General features: G+C 32.5%; 2 long non-coding RNA genes across 2 annotated transcripts; both read right to left on the bottom strand.

The window, feature by feature from the left end:
• Positions 1-14,096: 14,096 nt before the first annotated feature.
• Positions 14,097-14,958, bottom strand: LOC141671442 (uncharacterized). The gene is made up of 3 exons (XR_012555138.1): positions 14,824-14,958; positions 14,327-14,395; positions 14,097-14,212 (listed from the first exon to the last, which is right to left on the bottom strand). It is a non-coding gene; the product is annotated as an uncharacterized LOC141671442 (long non-coding RNA).
• A 2,188-nt stretch (positions 14,959-17,146) lies between these two features.
• On the bottom strand, positions 17,147-20,739 carry LOC141675168 (uncharacterized). The gene is made up of 4 exons (XR_012555924.1): positions 20,177-20,739; positions 19,004-19,149; positions 18,199-18,254; positions 17,147-17,990 (listed from the first exon to the last, which is right to left on the bottom strand). It is a non-coding gene; the product is annotated as an uncharacterized LOC141675168 (long non-coding RNA).
• Positions 20,740-21,233: the final 494 nt, after the last annotated feature.

Raw genomic sequence — 21,233 nt, 5'->3', positions numbered from 1 at the left:
ATATATTACTACTTACTTAATATTTGTCCATATCGTTTTTGTAAAAAAAATGTGCCCCTTACTACTAAAATAATTTATTTTTGAATATACTATCTCTTACTATCCAAAATTACATAATATTTAAAAATATTTGTTTTATATTGTTGTTAAGTTACATTGTACATAACATTAAAAAAATATATATTATACAGTGTGCATTGTATTCAAATAATTTATTTTTAAATATAAAAATACCTCTCATCAATTAAAATTGCATATTATTTAATAAAAAACGTGTCTTTTATATTATTGTCATAACAAAAAAGTCCAACTATATTATATATAAATATAAGTAAAAAATTGTACTTTGTATTTCCTCGATTATACTTTGAAATCGATGGTAATGTTATTGACTTAATTTTTTCATATCCCTGTATTCTACTATAAATATACACAATCTATGTTCCTCATACACAAATTACAAATTGTAGAGTATCCTTTTTTATGTATTCTTGTATAGAATGTTAGTAAGAAGACGTGTCATATAATGATAGTGTAAAAATATTTAAATTTATAAACAAAAATGTGTTATAGTTTATCAAATCCATATAATTTGAGGATGTTCATGGTACATCATTATATTAAAATTAATTTTTTAAGATGATGATGTTTCATGAACAATCCTTAGATTATATAGATTTTTAACAGTTGTATTCATAGAAATAAAAATGCATATTAATTGAAGCAAATTAATGATACAAATTTCTTTTATATTATTGGTTAGTTATATTATTGAGCATTTGTGAATGCAATGAGTTGTTTCAATAATTTGGAAACTTGAGCTAATCTGATCTTTAACCACATGAGAGATGGGATTGCAAAGTCTTTTTGCCATTATTTTTATTTTTCTTTATCAATTTTAATCATGTATGTTTATATTCATTGGTGAATATAATAGTGGGATACCGGTGATACATCACTATATCAAAATTTAAATATTTAAGTGATAATTTATCATACTTTAGTTTCTAATATAAATATGTATCAATGGTAGAAAAATAATTATCTAATTTCGTTAATGTAGCTATTAAGTACTTTTGTTACAATTGATTTTTCATTTGATGAAGAGGTCTTTGGAAAATCATCTAATCTCCTTGTTGCCTATATGCCATCTGGTATCTCACACCGGTAATTCCATTCTAATCCACTGATGTGTGTGTTGTTGGGGTGTTAATTCAAACTTGAAGTTGCAAACATTGTCTTCTTTACCAGGAACCTGAAAACCATCTGGCTGAGTCATGTATATCTCCTCTTTCAACTCTTTATGTAGAAAAGTTATCTTCACGTCGAGTTGTTCAAACTACAGATTCTGATGTGCAAATATTAAGCACCCTGATGGAAGTGTGTCTCACCATTGGCGAAAATATCTCATTGTAGAGCTACTCCCTCATTTTGAATGAACCCTCAAGTTACTAACCGAGGTTTTTACTTATACCCTCCTCAAATGTTTCTCTTTCCTTCTTCTTGTAGACCCATGTACAAGTGACAATCTTTACGTCTCGAGGTAGCGTGACCAATTCCCAAGTCTTATTCTTCCGAAGTGACTTATTTTCGTCTCCCATTGCAAAAATCATTTTGTAGACTCACTACATGTAACTTATTACATGTAGTGCATATGCGGCCATATCTTCAAAACCATATATTAAGCCATACCTTATTACGCAAACACGCCTATGTTATCCACTTGTTTAAGCACACGCGATTTCCATCCGAGAGTTTGCTTTACACTTCTGATTCACACTAGTGTAGTTGAAGGATTTCAATGGAATACAGTTCCCTCACTTTTGAGTCATCAATAAATAGGGAATTTTGAATATGATGCATCATGTGAGTTGAGAAATCATGGTCTATTATTAAATAAATGAATTTAGAAAGTACTCTATTATTATAATAGAGAAAAAAACAATGAAATTTAGATGATTGAATAAATGATGTAATAGCCGGGCTAAAATCATATTTTTTTTATCAGAGCTACGCGGACATTGAAATATTCCTTAATTAGGCAAATTACTGATGTTATGCAAACCAGGGTTGATGATTAGGCCGACAAAAGACAGTAGTAACATAATGACTGACTACTCTAGCACTCACCCCGCACACATTTTCCTCTTTTAGGTGTTGCGTATTTCTAGAAAATAATAAATTTTAGAAACGCAGAATTGATATCCAAGATAAAACGGATGATGTACTGTGTTAACTGAGAAATGCGCACATATAAGAACTAAGCTAAATTAGGTTGCATCAACAAGGTCATGTTTACTTTTTGTCAACAACTTGGGAGCCATGCAGATCTAAAGGACATTTTAATTTATAACCCTCAACTAGAAGTAAAAAAGAATATGAAATCTAATAAAATCATTTAAACGGAGACCGACTGTTTTGGCAAACAACGGAGAATGACTTAATAGATTTAGAGATGAAATAATAGAATAAATGACATTGTACCAGATCTAGCCCTCTTTACTCTAGTTTCCTTTATAAATTTAGGGTGATGAATTTTGCTTCTTCTGCAGCATGTTCAGCGTCTGCAATAGCAGCTTCAGCATTTTTAACCGTTGCAGCAGCAACACCCTCAGAACCCATATACCTTATCCTCATGAGCTCAACATCAACTGTGACCACGCTGTCTGCGTCTGTTATTTTATACTCCATTTGCTCGCTGCATCAGTGAGTTTGAAATATTAATCTTTGACAAGGAAGGGACTCTTTAATCACAACAGCCTTATATTATTCTCTTCTGATGACAAGGCTAAAAATATTACCCTGAATATTTCATGCTTTAATGCTTCAACTGTGTTTAGGTCTTCTATATGTATACACATAAAAAAGAAATAGAAACTTCAGGTTCAAGTCGATGAAGACAAAAGAAACATATTTGACCTAGAAAAGTAATATGCTACCGATAATTACAACATTCGCATATGTATCACTAAAGGAAAACAGGACAAAACCGACCGACAACGATTTGGCTTCTATATAACCGACCACAAGGTTGGTCGGTTATGTAAGGGGATAAACGACGCAGTTTTGATGATGTGGCCGAGCCAAAACTGAACACATGCTGGTGGTCGGTTATAACGGCTAAATATGACGTAGTTTTGCTGACGTGGCACAAGGAAAACCGACCACGTTGATGTGGTCTGGTAAAATCCTATTTGGAGGCCATGAAAACCGACCAGCCCGTCGCTCGGTTATAGGTAAAAATATAAAATTAATATAAAGTACAAAAAAAGATACCCGTTATACGGAACGATATCGTTTTACTGCATTTTTTATAACCGACCATCGTCGGTCGGTTTAAAGCTATTTTTTTGTGTGTTATATCTTTCATTTCTTGAAATTGGGGTAAAATATAAAAAACAACTAAGAGGGAGAATTGAAGAGAATTAGAGTGGAGGAGTAATAGAGAAATTGTGAGTTTTTCTCATTTATTTTAATTAATGTGTGTGTGTGTGTTTGTGTTTATTGTATGTATTAAATATGTTATTCTCATTTATTGTAATCAATGTGTGTGTGTGTGTTTATGTTTGTGTTTGTGTAATGTATATTGGTATCAATTGAATGTTTTTTTTATTTTTTATGAAATGCATGTTATATTATTTGTAGATGGAAACCATTGCTCGAAGTTGGATTGGTAATCAATTGCAAAGTGATAAAAATTTCATCGACTCTGGAATATAGAATTGGTGTAGAAATATTTTTAAAAATTAGTGATACAATTTTCTTTTATATTATTGGTTAGTTATTTTATTGAGGATTTGTGAATGCAATGTGTTGTTTCAATAATTTGGAAACTTGAGCTAATGTGATCCTTAACCATATGGGAGATGGGATTTCAAAGTCTTTTTAACATAATTTTCATTTTTCTCTTTATCAATTTTAATCATGTATGTTTATATTCATTGGTGAATATAATAGTGGGGTATGGGTGATACATCACTATATCAAAATTCAAATATTTAAGTGATGATTCATCATACTTTAGTTTCTAATATAAATATGTATCAATGGTAGAAAAATAATTAGCTAATTTTGTTAATGGTAGAAAAATAATTAGCTAATAACATAGCTATTAAGTACTTTTGTTAGAATCGATTTTTCATTTGATGAAGAGGTCTTTGGAAAATCATCTAATCTCATTGTTGCCTATATGTTATGTGGTATCTCACACCCCTAATTTCATTCTAATCCGCTGATGTGTGTGTAAGGGGTTTTATAAATTTTCATTTGACATGTAATCGTGGACTAGAGGTAATGAGTTTTACTTATGATACTAAAAAATATAACTTGACAACATTCAAATATGGTATAGGAGTGTTACAAACTACTATCTGAAAATGCTAGTTTATTATGACTACATGTCAAATGAGAATTTCTCAAATCAATTATCCACGTGTCTAACATATTAGAATGAACTCCGGTGTCTCATACTAAATAACACTTGGTAAGTATAAATATAATGACTTGTAATTTAGAAATTCAGTTTAATTAAATTCATTTGATGGTCCTCTCTTAGTAAAATGAATAATGATACGATGAATAGAGGAGGTAACTCAAAGGAAAACTTGGATTAATTTGCAAGTGTTGTGATGGAACTAATAGAGAAGCAGTCTGCATAACATTCTTGTCCTTCGGGCCATAGCCAACGGTTAGAAACAAAGAGGTATGAGGTAAGGGTAGTTGTAGTGAATTACAAGAGAAACCATAATGAATACTTCAAAATAGTTTGTCCAATAATCGTCTAAAAAGGAAAGACCGCTAGAAAAATGTTTGCTGTTAAATTAATGTTGTTTGCTACAAAATTAATGCTCTCTACATATTAATTGAAGAAAATTAGTGATACAAATTTCTTTTATATTATTGGTTAGTTATATTATTGAGCATTTGTGAATGCAATGAGTTGTTTCAATAATTTGGAAACTTGAGCTAATCTGATCCTTAACCACATGGGAGATGGGATTGCAAAGTCTTTTTGCCATTATTTTTATTTCTTTATCAATTTTAATCATGTATGTTTATATTCATTGGTGAATATAATAGTGGGGTACCGGTGATACATCACTATATCAAAATTCAAATATTTAAGTGATGATTTATCATACTTTAGTTTCTAATATAAATATGTATCAATGGTAGAAAAATAATTATCTAATTTTGTTAATATAGCTATTAAGTACTTTTGTTACAAATGATTTTTCATTTGATGAAGAGGTCTTTGGAAAATCATCTAATCTCCTTGTTGCATATATGCTATCTGTTATCTCACACCCGTAATTCCATTCTAATTCGCTGATGTGTGTGTTGTTGGGGTGTTAATTCAAACTTGAAGTTATCTGCTTTGTCTATTTATTTTTCTGATTCGTGCTGCTATATCATGTATGGGTCATGGCCTGGCCTGGAGAATTTGTAGGAGTAGTTTTTGAATAAGCCTTTGTTTAACGTTAGTAGTTGATTTAGTCTAGGTAGGTTTGTTATATAGTCCCTATTTTGTAGAACACTTTCTAGCTGGATTTTGTTTAAGTATAGGAGTGAGTATCAATAAAATCTTTAAGCTATTCAATGCTTACATTCTCTGTTTTACAATCATACATTCTGAATATTGCTTGTGTTTAAATTGCAGTGTCAATATTCTTGTATCAGAGCTAGGCATCATAGTGGATGACCAAGTGTAAGCCAAACGCACAAATGATGGAGGCAGGGAAAAATAAGAACGGAATGATCAGCTTGAGCTATCCCTTGCTGTCACGAGCGAATTATACAGCATGGGCCATGAAAATGAAGGTTAATCTGCAGGCCCATGGAGTTTGGGATACAATATCACCGTAAGATCCGAAAACAACCGTGGTTGAAGAGAAAGAGGATAAGTTAGCCCTGGCTGGGATATACCAGGCTATACCCGAGGACATATTGACATCTCTAGTTGATAAAGAGACAGCGAAGGAGGCATGTGAGGCTATCAAAGTGATATGTTAAGGAGCTGAACGCGTCAAGACTGCAAAGGTGCAGACATTGAAAACTAAATTCGAATCGTTGGTTATGAAAGAAACAGATACCATCGATGATTTCAGCATGAAATTGGATGGATTAGTTACAAACATACGAGCTTTGGGAGAGGAAATTGCTGAACGTTATGTGGTAAAGAAGCTGTTACGGGCAGTGCTCACCAAGTTTTTGCAAATTGCCTCTACCATAGGGCAATTTGGCAACCTGGACACTATGACATTGGGAGAGACAGTGAGATCGTTGAAGGCTCACGAAGAGCGTCTGAAGGAATCGACAGACACAGGAGTTAATCAACTCCTTCTAATACAAAGAGAACTCGAGGGAAAAAAGGAGTACGAAGCAGTCGCGATAAAAGCAAGGTGCGTTGTTTCAATTCCCTTGCCTATGGACATTATGCCAACGAGTGTAGAAACCCAAAACGTGACAAGGATGTAAAAGAAAAGGCTCACATGGCACAGATCCCTGACGAGGAACTTGCACTCCTCTTGGCGGAACTCAAGGAAAATGAAAAGAAGGTAATTTTGATCAATGAAGAACATGTAAAGCCAAAGTTGAGTCAAGGTGATGTTGGAAGCCAAATGGAATCCAATATGTGGTACTTAGATAATGGAGCTAGTAACCACATGACAGGACAACTATCCAAGTTCGACAAATTGGACAAAAGTGTAGCGGGACAAGTTAAATTTGGGGATGGATCAGTTGTGCAAATTGAAGGAAAGGGTTGCATCTTTTTGAAGTACAAGAATGGAGAAATTAGGAAGTTGAACAAGGTATATTTTATTCCCTCCTTACATAGTAACATTATTAGGCTTGGGCAACTTGCAGAAGAGGGATACAGTGTCACTATTAGAGGAGATTATTTGTGGGTTAGAGAACAAGAAGGAAATTTGCTTATGAAAGTTAAACGTTCAACAAATAAATTGTACAAAATTATAATCTATAGTAGGGATTTACAATGTTTGATGTCACGATGTAAAAATGAGAGCTTGTTCTGGCATTCTCGTCTCGGTCATGTTAATTTCAAGGCCATGAAACTCATTTCCACTGATAATATGGTGTTGGGAATGCCTATCATCAAACAACCGAAAGAGGTGTGCATGGGTTGTCTCATGTCAAAGCAATGCAGAAAATCTTTTCCTAGCTAATTGAAGGTCATCGCAATGAGACGTCTTGAGTTGGTGCATGGCGATCTCTGTGGCCCAATCTCACCAACTATAGAGAACTTGACATCTCGATAAGTATATTGTCTTATCGAGATCTCTAGTAGTCTATAGCTAATTTGGCTTGTAGGGTCTCCAGTTCTCTATTAGAGAATTTGGCTTGTCGAGATCTTTAATCTTCATATCTTCACTTGACTTATCGATATCTCTGAGTTCTCTAGTGGCTTCTTGACTTGTAGATATCTCAGATTTCTCTAGTCAAATTTGACTTGTCGATATCTCAGAGAGTCTCTAGTGAATTTTGACTTATCGACATCTCTCAGTTCTCTAGTGGAATTTGACTTATCGATAACTCAGAGTTCTCTAGTGAATGTTGACTTGTCGATAACTCTGAGTTCTCTAGTGAAGAAATGACTTATCAAAATCTCCAATCTTCATGTCTTCAATTTGAATTGTCGATATCTCTGAGTTCTCTATAAGCTTTTCTGAGTTCTCTATAAGTCATTCTCGAGTTCTCGATTGACTTCTCTATAACACTAAATCTGTGACTTGTAGAGATCTTGACTTAGAATATTTTTCCTAAAACAGATTTATTCAACTCCAAGCTTCTTCATAATTCTTCTGAAGCATGATCTTCTTGATCTTTTTCCAGATAGAATTCTTAGGCTTGACACTGTTTATAGAAAAAAACTTCAGTCTGCTCCTTTGACATTTTTAAAGACTTTAAATGTTACAAGTACAAATGCAGACTAAGATTACAATACAACTTACTTAGGGTTATCAAGTTGACTTAGTCTTGTTAAAGTACAGGCATGTCTTGCACAACACACCTTGACTTGAATTCTCTCACAAAAACAAGATATATCAGATGCACCATAATAATTCCAAATATACTAGAAAAAACTCTTATGCCTCAGATTTTGCCCAAAAAGGGTAATCAACAAATTCGAACATTTAGTAAGTTCAAAAAATGTTGAAACTTGCTATGTATAACCAACTTGGTGAGCATATCAGTTTGGTCGTTAGCAGTACCCATTTCGTTCATCATGATTCTCTTTTCATTTCTCAGAAAATGATATCTTATATCTATGTACTTCGTCCGCTCATGATGGGCTAAGAAGAGTTTTCTTTTATTTCTTTCCATATAAATCTCCATTCCCAGAATTTTCTAAGCCACACCCAAATCTTTCATCTCAAACTCAGTACTAAGAAGACACTTCAACTTCCAAACTTCAGACTTGTTCTCTGCAGTTATCAATATATCATCCACATACAGGTTCAAATAAATCAAAGAACCATTTGTTGTCTTACTATAATAAACACAATAATCATACGGACTCCTGGTGTAGCCAATACCTATCATATAGCTGTCAAATTACTTTTACCACTCCCTCAGAGAATGCTTTAGTCCATACAAGGACTTCAAAAACTTGCAAGCATTGTCTTCTTTACCAGGAACTTGAAAACCATCAGGCTGAGTCATGTATATCTCTTTTTTCAGCTCTTCATGTAGAAAAATTATCTTCACGTCGAGTTGTTCAAACTCCAGATTCTGATGTGCAACTATTAAGCACCCTGATGGAAGTGTGTTTGACCATTGGCAAAAATATCTCATTGTAGAGCTACTCCCTTTTTTTGAATGAATCCTCGAGTTACTAACTGAGTTTTATACTTGATACCCTCATCAAATATTTCTCCTTCCTTCTTCTTGTAGACCCATGTACAAGTGACAATATTTACATCTCGAGGTCGCGTGACCAATTCCCAAGTCTTATTCTTCCGAAGTGACTTAATTTCGTCTCCCATTGAAAAAACCATTTTGTAGACTCATTACATGTAACTTATTACATGTAGTGCATATGCCACCATATCTTCAAAATCATATATTAAGTCGTACCTTATTACGCAAACACGCCTATGTTATCCATTTGTTTAAGCACACGCGACTTCCATCCGAGATTTTCTTTACACTTCTGATTCACACTAGTGTAGTTGAAGGGTTTGCATGGAATACAGTTCCCTCACTTTTGAGTCATCAATAAATAAGGAATTTTGAATGTGATTCATCAAGTGAGTTGAGAAATTAAGGTCCATTATTAAATAAATGAATTTGAAAGTACTCTATTATTATAATAGAGAAAAAACACAATGAAATTTAGATGATTGAATAAATGATGGAATAGCCTGGCTAAAATCATATTTACTTTTATGAGAGTTACGGGGACATTGAAATATCCAGGTTTGCTTAGTTAGGCAAATTACTGATGTTATGCAAACCAGGGTTGATGATTAGGCTGACAAAAGACAACAGTAACATAATGACTTACTACTCTAGCACTCACCCCCGCCACGTTTTCCTCTTTTAGGTGCTGCGTATTTCTAGAAAATAATAAATTTTAGAAACGCAGAATCGATATCCAAGATAAAATGGATGATGTACTATGTTAACAGAGAAATGTGCACATATAAGAACTAAGCTAAATTAGGTTGCATCAACAAGGTTATATTTACTTTTTGTCAACAACTTGGGAGCCATGCAGATCTAAAGGACATTTTGATTTATAACCCTCAACTAGAAGTAAAAAAGACTATAAAATCTAATAAAATCATTTTAACGGAGACCGACTTTTTTAATAAACAAAGGAGAACGACTTAATAAATTTAGAGAAGAAGCAATAGAATAAATGACATTATACCAAATCTAGCCCTCTTTACACTAGTTTCCTTTATAAATTTAAGGTGATGAATTTTGCTTTTTCGGTGGCATGTTCAGCGTCTACAATAGCAGCTTCAGCGTTTTTAACCGTTACAGCAGCAGCACCCTCAGAACCTATATACCTTATCTTCATGAGCTCAGCATCAACTGTGACCACGCTGTCTGCGTCTGTTATTTTATACTCCATTTTCTGGCTGTATTAGTGAGTTTAAAATATTAATCCTTGACAAGGAAGGGACTGTTTAATCACTACAGCCTTACGCTATTCTCTTCTGATGACAAGGCCAAAAATATTACCCTGAATATTTCATTCTTTAATGCTTCAACTGCGTTTAGGTCTTCTATATGTATACACATAAAAAAATAGGAACTTCAGGTTCAAGTCTATGAAAACAAAAGAATCATATTTGACCTAGAAAAGTAATATGCTACCGATAATTGCAACATTCGTATATGTATCACTACAGGAAAACAGGACAAAACGACCACACATAACCGACCGACAACGATTTGCCTTCTATATAACCGACCACCAGGTTGGTCGGTTATGTAAGGGGATAAACGACGCAGTTCTGATGATGTGACAGAGCTAAAACCGACCATATATGGTCCTTGATATACTGACGCGAACTAGATATCTAGTAAGAAGGCAATTAATAGACTTGGCCATACTTTAATACCACGAAAATGATAATAAGAAGACCTCTCATATAATGATAGTGTAAAAATAATTAAATTTGTAAATAAAAATGTGTCATAGTTTATCAAATCCATATAATTTGAGGATGTTCATGGTACATCATTATATTGAAATTAATTTTTTTTAAGATGATGTTTCATGAACAATCCTTAGATTATACATATTTCATTTTTTAATAGTTGTATTCATAGAAATAAAAATGCATATTAATTGAAGAAAATTAGTGATACACATTTCTTTTATATTATTGGTTAGTTATATTATAGAGGATTTGTGAATGCAATGAGTTGTTTCAATAATTTGTAAACTTGAGCTAATCTGATCCTTAACCATATGGGAGATTGGATTGCAAAGTCCTTTCTCCATAATTTTTATTTTTCTGTTTATCAATTTTAATTATGTATGTTTATATTCATGGGTGAATATAATAGCCGGGTACCGGTGATACATCACTATTTTAAAATTCAAATATTTAAGGGATGATTTTTCATACTTTAGTTTCTAATATAAATATGTATCAATGGTAGAAAAATAATTAGCTAATTTTGTTACACTACGCCAATAATGGCTTTCTGCAACATTCCAAATAAGTTGTCAGAAGCCCAATCATAGTCTGCCAACTTTTGTGATGTTAGAATTTTTAATGTTGCCTTAGGATTCAAATGCAACATTTCCTCATTTAGGGCAACACCAAAAATTATGTTGCCAACAACTATGATTTTGCAAAAAAAAGGGCCCACATGACATGTGAATTGTCGTGGTTTGCCACATAGCTGGACATGTGGCGTGACACATGGCTCTTACACATGGAGAGGTAGGTCCCGCTGACGGGGTATCCCACTGAAATATGGGTCCCATTCATGTGGGTCCCACTGAGATCTGGGGCCCACTGACAGGTTGGTCCACTAACACGTGGGTCCCACTGACATGGGTCCCCTTTTATTTTGTAACACTTAAACAAATGTCAACACTTTATTAACGATAACAACACAGTTTTTGCAACATTTTTTTTGGGTAAATGAGGTCAACGCCTCATAAAATATATTAAGAAGAAAAGAATATACACAGGGGTCTTTAGAAATTTAGCTCTTGAAACAAATCTTCAAGAGAAAAAAAATAAGGAAACAAAAGGAGAAAATAAAAACCAAAATACATAACCAACCGAACCTTCTAACAAAAACATAAGAGTCTAGAGAAAGAACCAAAAGACCAATCAAAACTAAAAGAAACCCCAGAAAATTCACTGTCCTAAACACTAAAATAAAAATAGACACTAAAAAAACCAAAGCCCATCTGCTTTCCACTAAAACCAAAAGATTTTCCAGCCGTGCACACGAACAACACACAGGACCTCAGCAACCCCGACTCCCAAGACAAAATGCAGAGCTCGAGGAAAATATGCACCAACCAAGAACAACAAAAATCACTCGAAATAAAATCATTAGAGCACAACCAATTAAAAACAGCATTACTAACTCCTTTATGGCCTAACCAGATCATATAGTCCAAATAAATAAGAGAAGATCACAGAAAGAAGATGCCTTATCCAGCAAAAACCAAAAGAAAAAGAAACAGTCATCCAAACGCAAATATACTAATCATGCAAACATTAACGGTTCACACGAGATCTGTATCTCCATCCTGCATACATGTGAATCATCAATTAATTGCATAGATATTTGCCAAAAGGAGAACATGATATATTTATATGTATCAGTGAAAACTAATAAAAATGGAGAATATATCTCCTGCCCATAAGTTCGACGCCACTTAGCTCCCTCACCAAGGGAATCAGTTCTAAGATAATACTTACCTTGTATGTGCAATTATGGATGTGAACTTATAAAAAATATTGTAAATGAAATCATTTACAACCAAATTAAAAGAAAATCATATATATTAGAAGACTACTTATAGCAAACCAAATGATATAAGTAGAAAACCCGACATACATGGCTGAGAAAATGTATTGCCCGGTCATCAAAAAATTAGAAAGAAAACATCAACCAGAAAGTGACTTACAGTTAACCCAGCGCACTTGTCAGAAAAAACAAAGTGTCTCATTTAGTGCCTCTGCAACACCTCTACCATCATCTTTAAGTAATCTCCTATAATTTGAGATTGCCACTTCTGCGATTACATAAAGGTATAGCATAAAGATAGCCTAGAGAAAAGATACATTAAAGGTTAGAAAGCTTAGTTGAGTTGTTATTCTCACCAATTCCTGACGAAGTTTATTACCGTGCTGAAGTGCAGCAGATTTTTCTTTAGTCAATTTTGAGATAAGGGTCGTACCTATACCAGTATAATAAATATAATACCAAAAGTAATCAAATAAGATGAAAACAAATAACCAAAAACAAAGAAATGTGAACTTAATTGGACTACTTGGCACATTTTCAAGTCTCTAGCTACAATATCAAATAAAGCTATATCTTATAACCAAGGGTAAATCCAGTACAGCTAGCTTTCATCAGATCCTTAGACAGGAAATGCATTAAGATTTGGGAACAAGTCCATCATTAAAAGATTGCAATTAAATCTATAATGACCAAATGTACACCAAACTGAGTGGACTTAATAGTTACTGGTGTCAAGGAGTTGTAGTTATCCATCCAAATAGAGAACCAATAAAGCATAGCCAATAAGACATGGTACACAGTTACCTCAGTTCAAAGAACAAAAAAGAAATAAATTGAGATAACTATTTTCCTATTGTTAGAACTGTCAGCAGCCTTGGAAATTTCAACTCCGTCTCTAGCTGTTTTATCATTTTGATACGTAGAGGGAATATTTTTGGATACCATTGTACCATCATATTATAAACCTGAGAAATTGGTATAAAAACTAAGTCAAGATAAAATTAACGACCAGAAAAAACATTATTAAAAAATAAAAAATAAAAAGATGCTAAAATAAAGTAAGCAACAATTTGAGGCTAAAACTGACAAAAAAATAATAATTCCACGCTAAAGAACTTATTCATGACTCATAAGCATTGAGACCAGATCAGTTTTACATTTCCAAGATATATGCTTGAAAGTTAAAATCGAATTAAGCATAGCATAAATAGATTTTCTTCTTTTCCTATTTTAATAAGAATTAGATGTACAGACAACCGGTGGAAATATCCATGATATTATACAACTGTAGTTAATATATTACTTACCAACACAGTGAGACTAGCACGAATAAAGGAGCAATGCAGCAATCTTATTTACATATTGCAAATTATATAATAAGGTTCTATCATCCATAACAATCTATCAAATTCACTTTAGTTGCACAATAGTTGCTAGATAAAGTTTGTGCAACATAATTGTGTAATGTGTAATATAAATATTATAAAGATATTAGTTACAACTTTATACAAAATGAAGTGTCTAGGTGGCTCATATTATGCGTTAACATAGATTTGAATTAGTGTATATAGGCTTCTTTATATGCTCTAATATTATTTTTGTTTCCAAGAATCAGAGGTATGTTAAGTTTATAAACAAGTCACATGAATACAATTCAGCAAAATATCAGCTCTACCTTCTCCTCAGGCTGACGTGTCTTCTGAGATAGCTCTTTATTGTGAATGTCATCAGCCTGTTAATTATTAATATATATTACACATCCTTTACTCCATATAATTAAACTAAAATGGTACGGATTGTATAAACATATTTTATCTAATTCTGAGTAGGTAAGACATAGTCAAACCTGACCCCGAGCAGCCCCAGTAGGGGATTGTAAGGAAACTCTTGATAGAGGCATTGTTTTTCTATTTCCCTTCATAATGAAAATAGAATAAAAGATAACTGTTAGGAGAAATCTCATATACTACCGAGTAGACTAAATAAGTTTGAAATTCAACTTTGAAACCTTAAATAAACTCATATGAGTAATAGCTTGTGGTTTGCCTCGGATAAAAGTATGGCTGAAGGAAAAAAATTATGCTTCCAAATGAATATAGCTACAAAATTTATAATTGACGGAGACATGGAAGTTTTCTCCTAAAGTGTTCTAAACAAAAGAAACTAAGAGAAACTCCAAAGTTCAGAGTCGATATATTATGATATTCTAGTCAAAAACATTAGAGTGTCTCAGATATTGTAGTAATATTGTATTAAAATCAAGTCCAATCAAATAACATAGAGCCATAAACAAACACGCACGCACAGATAGAACAAAAAAATGAAAATACAGAAGAAACAAACCTCCTGGATAGCTGATGAACGCCCTCATAACCAATAGCTTCAATATGAAAGTACTTAAACAACTCTGACCTGCAAAAGATATTCCAAATAGGGCACATTCGAACCCAATTCAAACACCCAATCGGTGAAAACCCCTTAACAATTAGTATACAACTCAACTCAATTAGCCAACTCCACCAAAAAAATAAACAAAAACAAAGGTAAAATTTTAATTACCTAAATGAATACAAAACCCTAGCAAGTCAATTAAAAAAACAAATACTAATCAAAGCTTGATGGGAGGGAAGATGCTAAGAAGTTCAAAGCCCTTAATCATTTTTCTCTGCTTCACCACCTTTTCTTATAAATATCTATCATCGAGATAAATCTGATTAATAACAAAAATATATCAAAGTAGGTTAGGGAGTAATCAAACTAATTGCACATATTTAGTAAGTTAGGGAGTAATGAGACTATTTGCGCATTCTTAGTAGTATCAAGAACCTGAAGGAGATGGGGGTGGCTCTCTGGTATTGTGCAAAAATGCAACACCTAAAAGCACACTTCCAAATCCGCAGGGCACTGAAATAATCAAATATACTAAACATGCAAACATTAACTGTTCACAGGAGAACTGTTCACAGTTCTAAAGTAGGTTATCTATTAGCTCATAATTTTCTTTCCAAAATACTTAATGAGTTGTGTTTGTAACTAATTCCTGGACTCAAGTTTCTTTCTTTATGTATGTGGATTGCATATGGGCATTTAGATTACATGTTTTACTCATTATTTTCTGTTTCCTTCTGCCTCCATTTAACTATTCTTGAAGTTCTATATATTCTTCTCATATGCGTGTAACTGTTGATGCAACAAACCTACATGTATGATATTTGGAACAAGAACATGATGGGCAGGAAGAAGTACTAGGACTAGGCGTGCCAATGGAGTGAACATTCTCTTGCTTTTTGGGCAAAAACAACGGAATATGTATGCAAATTAGTTATAGTGTACCTTATTAAGAATGTTTAGAAATACATTTGAAGTTATAGTTGTAATTCTTGTAGAGAACCTTTGTATTATAAATTTAATTTTAATTTTGAAGTAACAATTGAATTAATATAATATCATTTTATTTTAAAATTGATTTTTTTTAAATAATAAGATGAATTTTCTAAACAGTTTTGTGAAACCCACTTCAAAAATGATGAAAACTGTTGTATGTCTCACTGCACATATTTTTTTTAAAAAAACTTTTGTCTTTTGATATTTTTTGCAATGGTTTAAATCTTTTACATCATTGCCTATTAAACGAAAAACATTCATGACAACGGTTTTAACTAGTTAAAAGAAGTTTATAAACTATTGTTTATGAAAATATCGAATAAGTTAACAATAATGGTTTTTCTACAAAACCATTGTTGTTAAGTTAGGTAGACAATGGTAGAATAAAGAAACTGTTGTTTAAAGAATTTCCTAACAATGTTTAATATAGAGTAACCGTTGTGAATTCTTGATTGTAACCGGTATTAAAAAACGTTGTTGAATCTCGCTTATTACAAGTGTATAAATAACCGTTGTTCAACCTTCGATCACACGAGTGTTGGATAGACAACGAAAATTCTACCTGTCACACAACGGAAAACAACAGTTGTATGATTGCAAATCTGTTGTAGTGCATGCCCAACTACCCAAGCGTGGCTAACTGCGCATAATCATTCAAAATCACCCAATCTAGATACAAGTGTAGCAATGTACAGGTAGCCAAAAACTAAAGGAAATCAACTGACATATACAAGATGTGTCAAACTACCTAATTAGCCTAGCTAACAACGCATAGAACTGTAAAAAACCCAATATAAATACAAGTCAAGCACTCAATAAAATGAAACAAGTCATTAACCACATGATAGAAACACAGTACCATTATTGTAAGAATTTAAGAAAATCTTATAATTCGCAAATTAATACATGTAACACGAAGGAGTAACGGACTAAAATATCAACAGAAACAAACTCCAAGGCAGTTAATATAACCGAAACAAAATCCAGGGAAATCATAACAAAGCCGAACCAAAAACAGCATATCAAGTATACACTAAAACGTAGGAGTTGAAAATATACAACAGCATTTGAGACACGGCTATTACTAGACTTGAAAGAAATTAAATTTGACCTACCGCAAATATAACAGTAGGAAAAATACATAAGCAATGCACAATGCATATATAAACACAAGTACACTTAATAAATATAAGTATCAAAACACAAGATCAAACACAAAGGACCTACGTCTCACTCTACGTTGCACAATCACAACACCAAAATAAATACACAATTTATCAACACAGCTAAACATCAATGTGCCACATATACACACACTACACCATAGATTTCCTATAGCAACCTTAAAAAAATGTTGCTATATGGCACAAATCCATTGTAATAGGGTCTATGGCAACGTATTTTGAAAAATCGGGCGTAACGTTTTGTCTCGTTGCCATAAGGGCTTATGGTAACGAATTTGGGACCATATTGCAACAGAGTAAAGAAGTTGCAAATTCGATTTATAGCAACGTTCTTACATTTATAGCAAAGAATATAATAACCTTTCAATACATAAGGCTCCCCATGGCAACATTATTTTGCAACCTTTTCTTGTGATAATTGTTGCAGTACATGGACTTACGCAACATATTTCAAGTTAATTTCAACATATTTCGAGTAAATTGAAACATATTTATTAAAAAAATTGAAGTATATGGCAACCATTTTACCCTCTACTGCAACACATGATTTTAAAAAAAATGGGCATGACCTTTAGATTTCATTAACAGCCACAAAATTTAATTGGTATATCCACACCACAATCCAACATACACTATATTGTTACCAGTGTTCCAACATCACATAAACTAAGTTAAAGTAAAATAAATTCAAGAAAAATAACAAAGTATAAGTGCACATGATCTAATTAAATTATACATGGATCAAATTCTTAATTAATCATCTTCAAATATAATTTCATGATGCTCTCGATCACCATCAGTGTGGTCTCCATCCTCGGAAAAGTTGGCAACACACGATTCTTTTATATTGATATCTAGCGATGGATTTTTCTTGGGCAGTTTTTCCGAAAATCTTCACTAACTGTTTGTTGATTTTAAATTGATACGCGAATAATAACCAACCTGCATCCAAGAGAACATATGTAAGTATACTCCATTCTTTTAAGTTAAAATTATTATGAACATTAAATTCTAGCATATAGCCTTTTTAGTTTTAAGAATAACATGATAACACTCACACATGAATGTGCTGCCTTATTAATGTCCTGCAGAAAACTCTCATTAGCAAATGGCTGATATCAAAATCTAGACGTAAATATAAACATAATACCTTAATGTGACAGCCAAATGGAGCCCTTATGATGCAACTGCAACAACAAGAGTAATCTAGAATTCACAGCAATTAGACAAATTAAATTAGCACAACTTTTAATAAATTTATGAAACTAGGTTTGAAAGATTCCTAATATTGTACCATTTTCTTGAACACGTCGTCACCGACTTTCAATTTTTATAATTTTTCATCCTTACAGTTTACAAGAATGTAAGTAAAATTATCATTTTTTTAACAAATTAAAACAGAAAAGCAACAATAATGAAGGATTAGTACATTTGTTGAATAGAAGAGTAGTAGAAAATAAATGTGTGTAAATCAGAGTAATTAGAAGGATAACACTAATGTGGTTGCACTAAAAAGTAGCTTTCTAGGTTTTTTCACTATCTGCTAAATTGATGCTATAAAGCTAATGAACACTAACTCTTATGGGTTTGCTTTAATATTATTGGCCTGGTGTTAGTGAATATTAATTATTTAATTAAATAATAATTTAAACATTTAATTTGAAATACAACAAGCCATAAAAATTTAAGGGTGGAATCCAAAGATTTACTAATCTTACAACATTTATATGGAAATAAGCTCCACATAGAATTACCAGTAAAATATCATGTTGTCATGTCTTGACACTTATATATCGAACTTAATTTATTCTATGACATTAAGATTTGGAGAGTAGCTTCAAGTTTTAGGAAATAGATAACCTCTTTTTTATGAGCTTTCACATATTAAAAAAAATGAAGAATCAAGAAAAAAAGTAACATATTAAATCCATATATTAGCACGGAGACTAGTAAACCTGCGACCATAATAGAATATATCGCTCCAACTCTATGCAATGGAATAAAGGCCCTGTTTCTGTTTCTGCATTTCCTCTTGTACCAATGGAACTAACACTAAACCAGCCAGAATTAACTTGATCAAAAGGATTCTGCTATCCACCACCTGGGAGATAAAAATATCAAGTTATATACAACACATATTTATCATACTAAATTATTAACTTTGTTCTGCTTTAAAAAATAAATAAAGAATTTAATTGAATCAACTAGTTCCTGCATTATAAGAGAGTTACATCAGCCAATTAAGGTATTCAGAGATAATAAGAACTAAATAAGGGTCGATTCCACTGTATTTCCATTACACATTATACATTATAAGTATTATGTTTGTACCAATTAATGAATATTGAGAATTCAGACTATATTTTATATCTCAACAATATAGGGGCCTTCTTTTTGTACAAAGTTCCATAAATCAGATATAATATTGAAAAATAAAACCTCATATCAATATATAGCTTCTGAAGACCTGCCTTGGGAGTTGGCATGCCTACACAAGTACTTAAATTTTATAACAGCTTGGTTTTATTTTTTCTTTAATAATAATATGAACTCCACAATGTGGTGTATCCCTATTTGTATTTAAATTTTCCTCTGTATAACAAATACAACATCATATGCCATACAATTTGTTAATTATTCGATTTTAAACCATAATTTTCAAACGTAAATGCTTACTTGCTCTTCACATTTGCTTAATTGTGAATTTCATCATGAAAATTATTATTCTTACGAGGAATAAATTGAATAAATTGATATAAAGACAAGCTCTTTTGATTACAACTATGTGAAATATGTTCATAATTTACAAGACATTATTTACAAAAGAGAAACTATTAAAAAATAAAGGAGACACAAATTAACACAAAATATTTTAGCAAATCATTACATAAACACAAAAAAATAAAAAAAAATAAACTTCAGTTAACACATAAATTAGGATCGAAAACAAATTCTCAAAAACTCTAATTAACAAAGAATACAAAATTAACACTCAATTGAGTTAAAATATAAACATCCATGCAAGAAACCACATAACTGAAGCAATAATTAACACTAATTTATAATTATCGAAGGGATTTATGAATGGAAACGAATTTTGGGAAAAAGATTTGGGAAAATTTACATACCCTTCCGCCTTTAATTTTCTCCAACTTTGTTTATCTTCTCCAAGTTGTATTCTTCTCCGACCTTTAGTCTTCTCCGAGCTTTGTTAATCTTCTCAAGCTTTAATCTTCGAGTGGTTCATTGTTGAGTTTATTTGTTTTGTTCTTCAATTTGTGTCTGGAGAGGCAATTGACTTCTAATCTCAAATGTTTTGTTTTTGTTTTTTCTTTTTCATTTGATAGCCGGGGAAATAATTATAAGAAAACCGCTCATTCTTTTCACCAAGCCCGCCTAACTTGTTTAGCAAGCCCGCCTAAATTTTGGCCCAAATCTCTATTGTACCGCAACAGATATATAATTCGTTACAATAGTGTGCATTTTTAAACTCCCTCCAATTTTTTTAACTTCAATTGCAATGCTTTTAAAAAACAGCGCAATATATGTAAACTCATCTCTCAATAGCAACGTTTTTTGATAAATTTTTAGAAATCTGGTTGCGATAGTCAATCTATGGTGTAGTGACATACAAATCACAGTAACAAATAGCTATCCAATCGGTAACCTAATTCACCTGTTTACCTTCAACAGGAACCGTAACAAATAAGAAAATTATAGAGAATTGTTAAACCAAAGTTGTTGGACTAGTGGTTTAGAGTAGCCTATCATAGGTTGAACAAAAGAAGGAGGTGCAACATGTGTGGGGGAGGGTGGTTAAACACCTTTCAAAGCCAAAGTTAGGAAGAATGTTAAAAATTACCAACAAGGGCCAAAAGCTCTCTGTAGATCAAGAATCTCGACAAGGTCGTCAAAAGGTGTTGTAACACAAATAAGAGAAGAGCATAAATTAAGATCATAGTCTGCCAATATCAATAGCATACATCTTACACCACATACAATACACAAAACTTTGCCAAACTGTTAATCCCCTAAGGTCTATCATTTTAGAACAGAAGAAAATGAATAGCAAGTCCATTTTCTTTCTAATAATAGCTTCGGGGAAACATATGAAACATGGCTTAGAAGAGTATTTATAACACAGATCATTACCTTGTACAGGAGGTGTCAACAGAATTGTGACAT

This window comes from Apium graveolens, chromosome 7, assembly GCF_009905375.1.
Source record: "Apium graveolens cultivar Ventura chromosome 7, ASM990537v1, whole genome shotgun sequence".
Lineage (NCBI taxonomy): Eukaryota > Viridiplantae > Streptophyta > Magnoliopsida > Apiales > Apiaceae > Apium > Apium graveolens.
The sequence above is the reverse complement of the archived record's forward strand: the minus strand, read 5'-3'. Positions and strand labels throughout refer to the sequence as shown.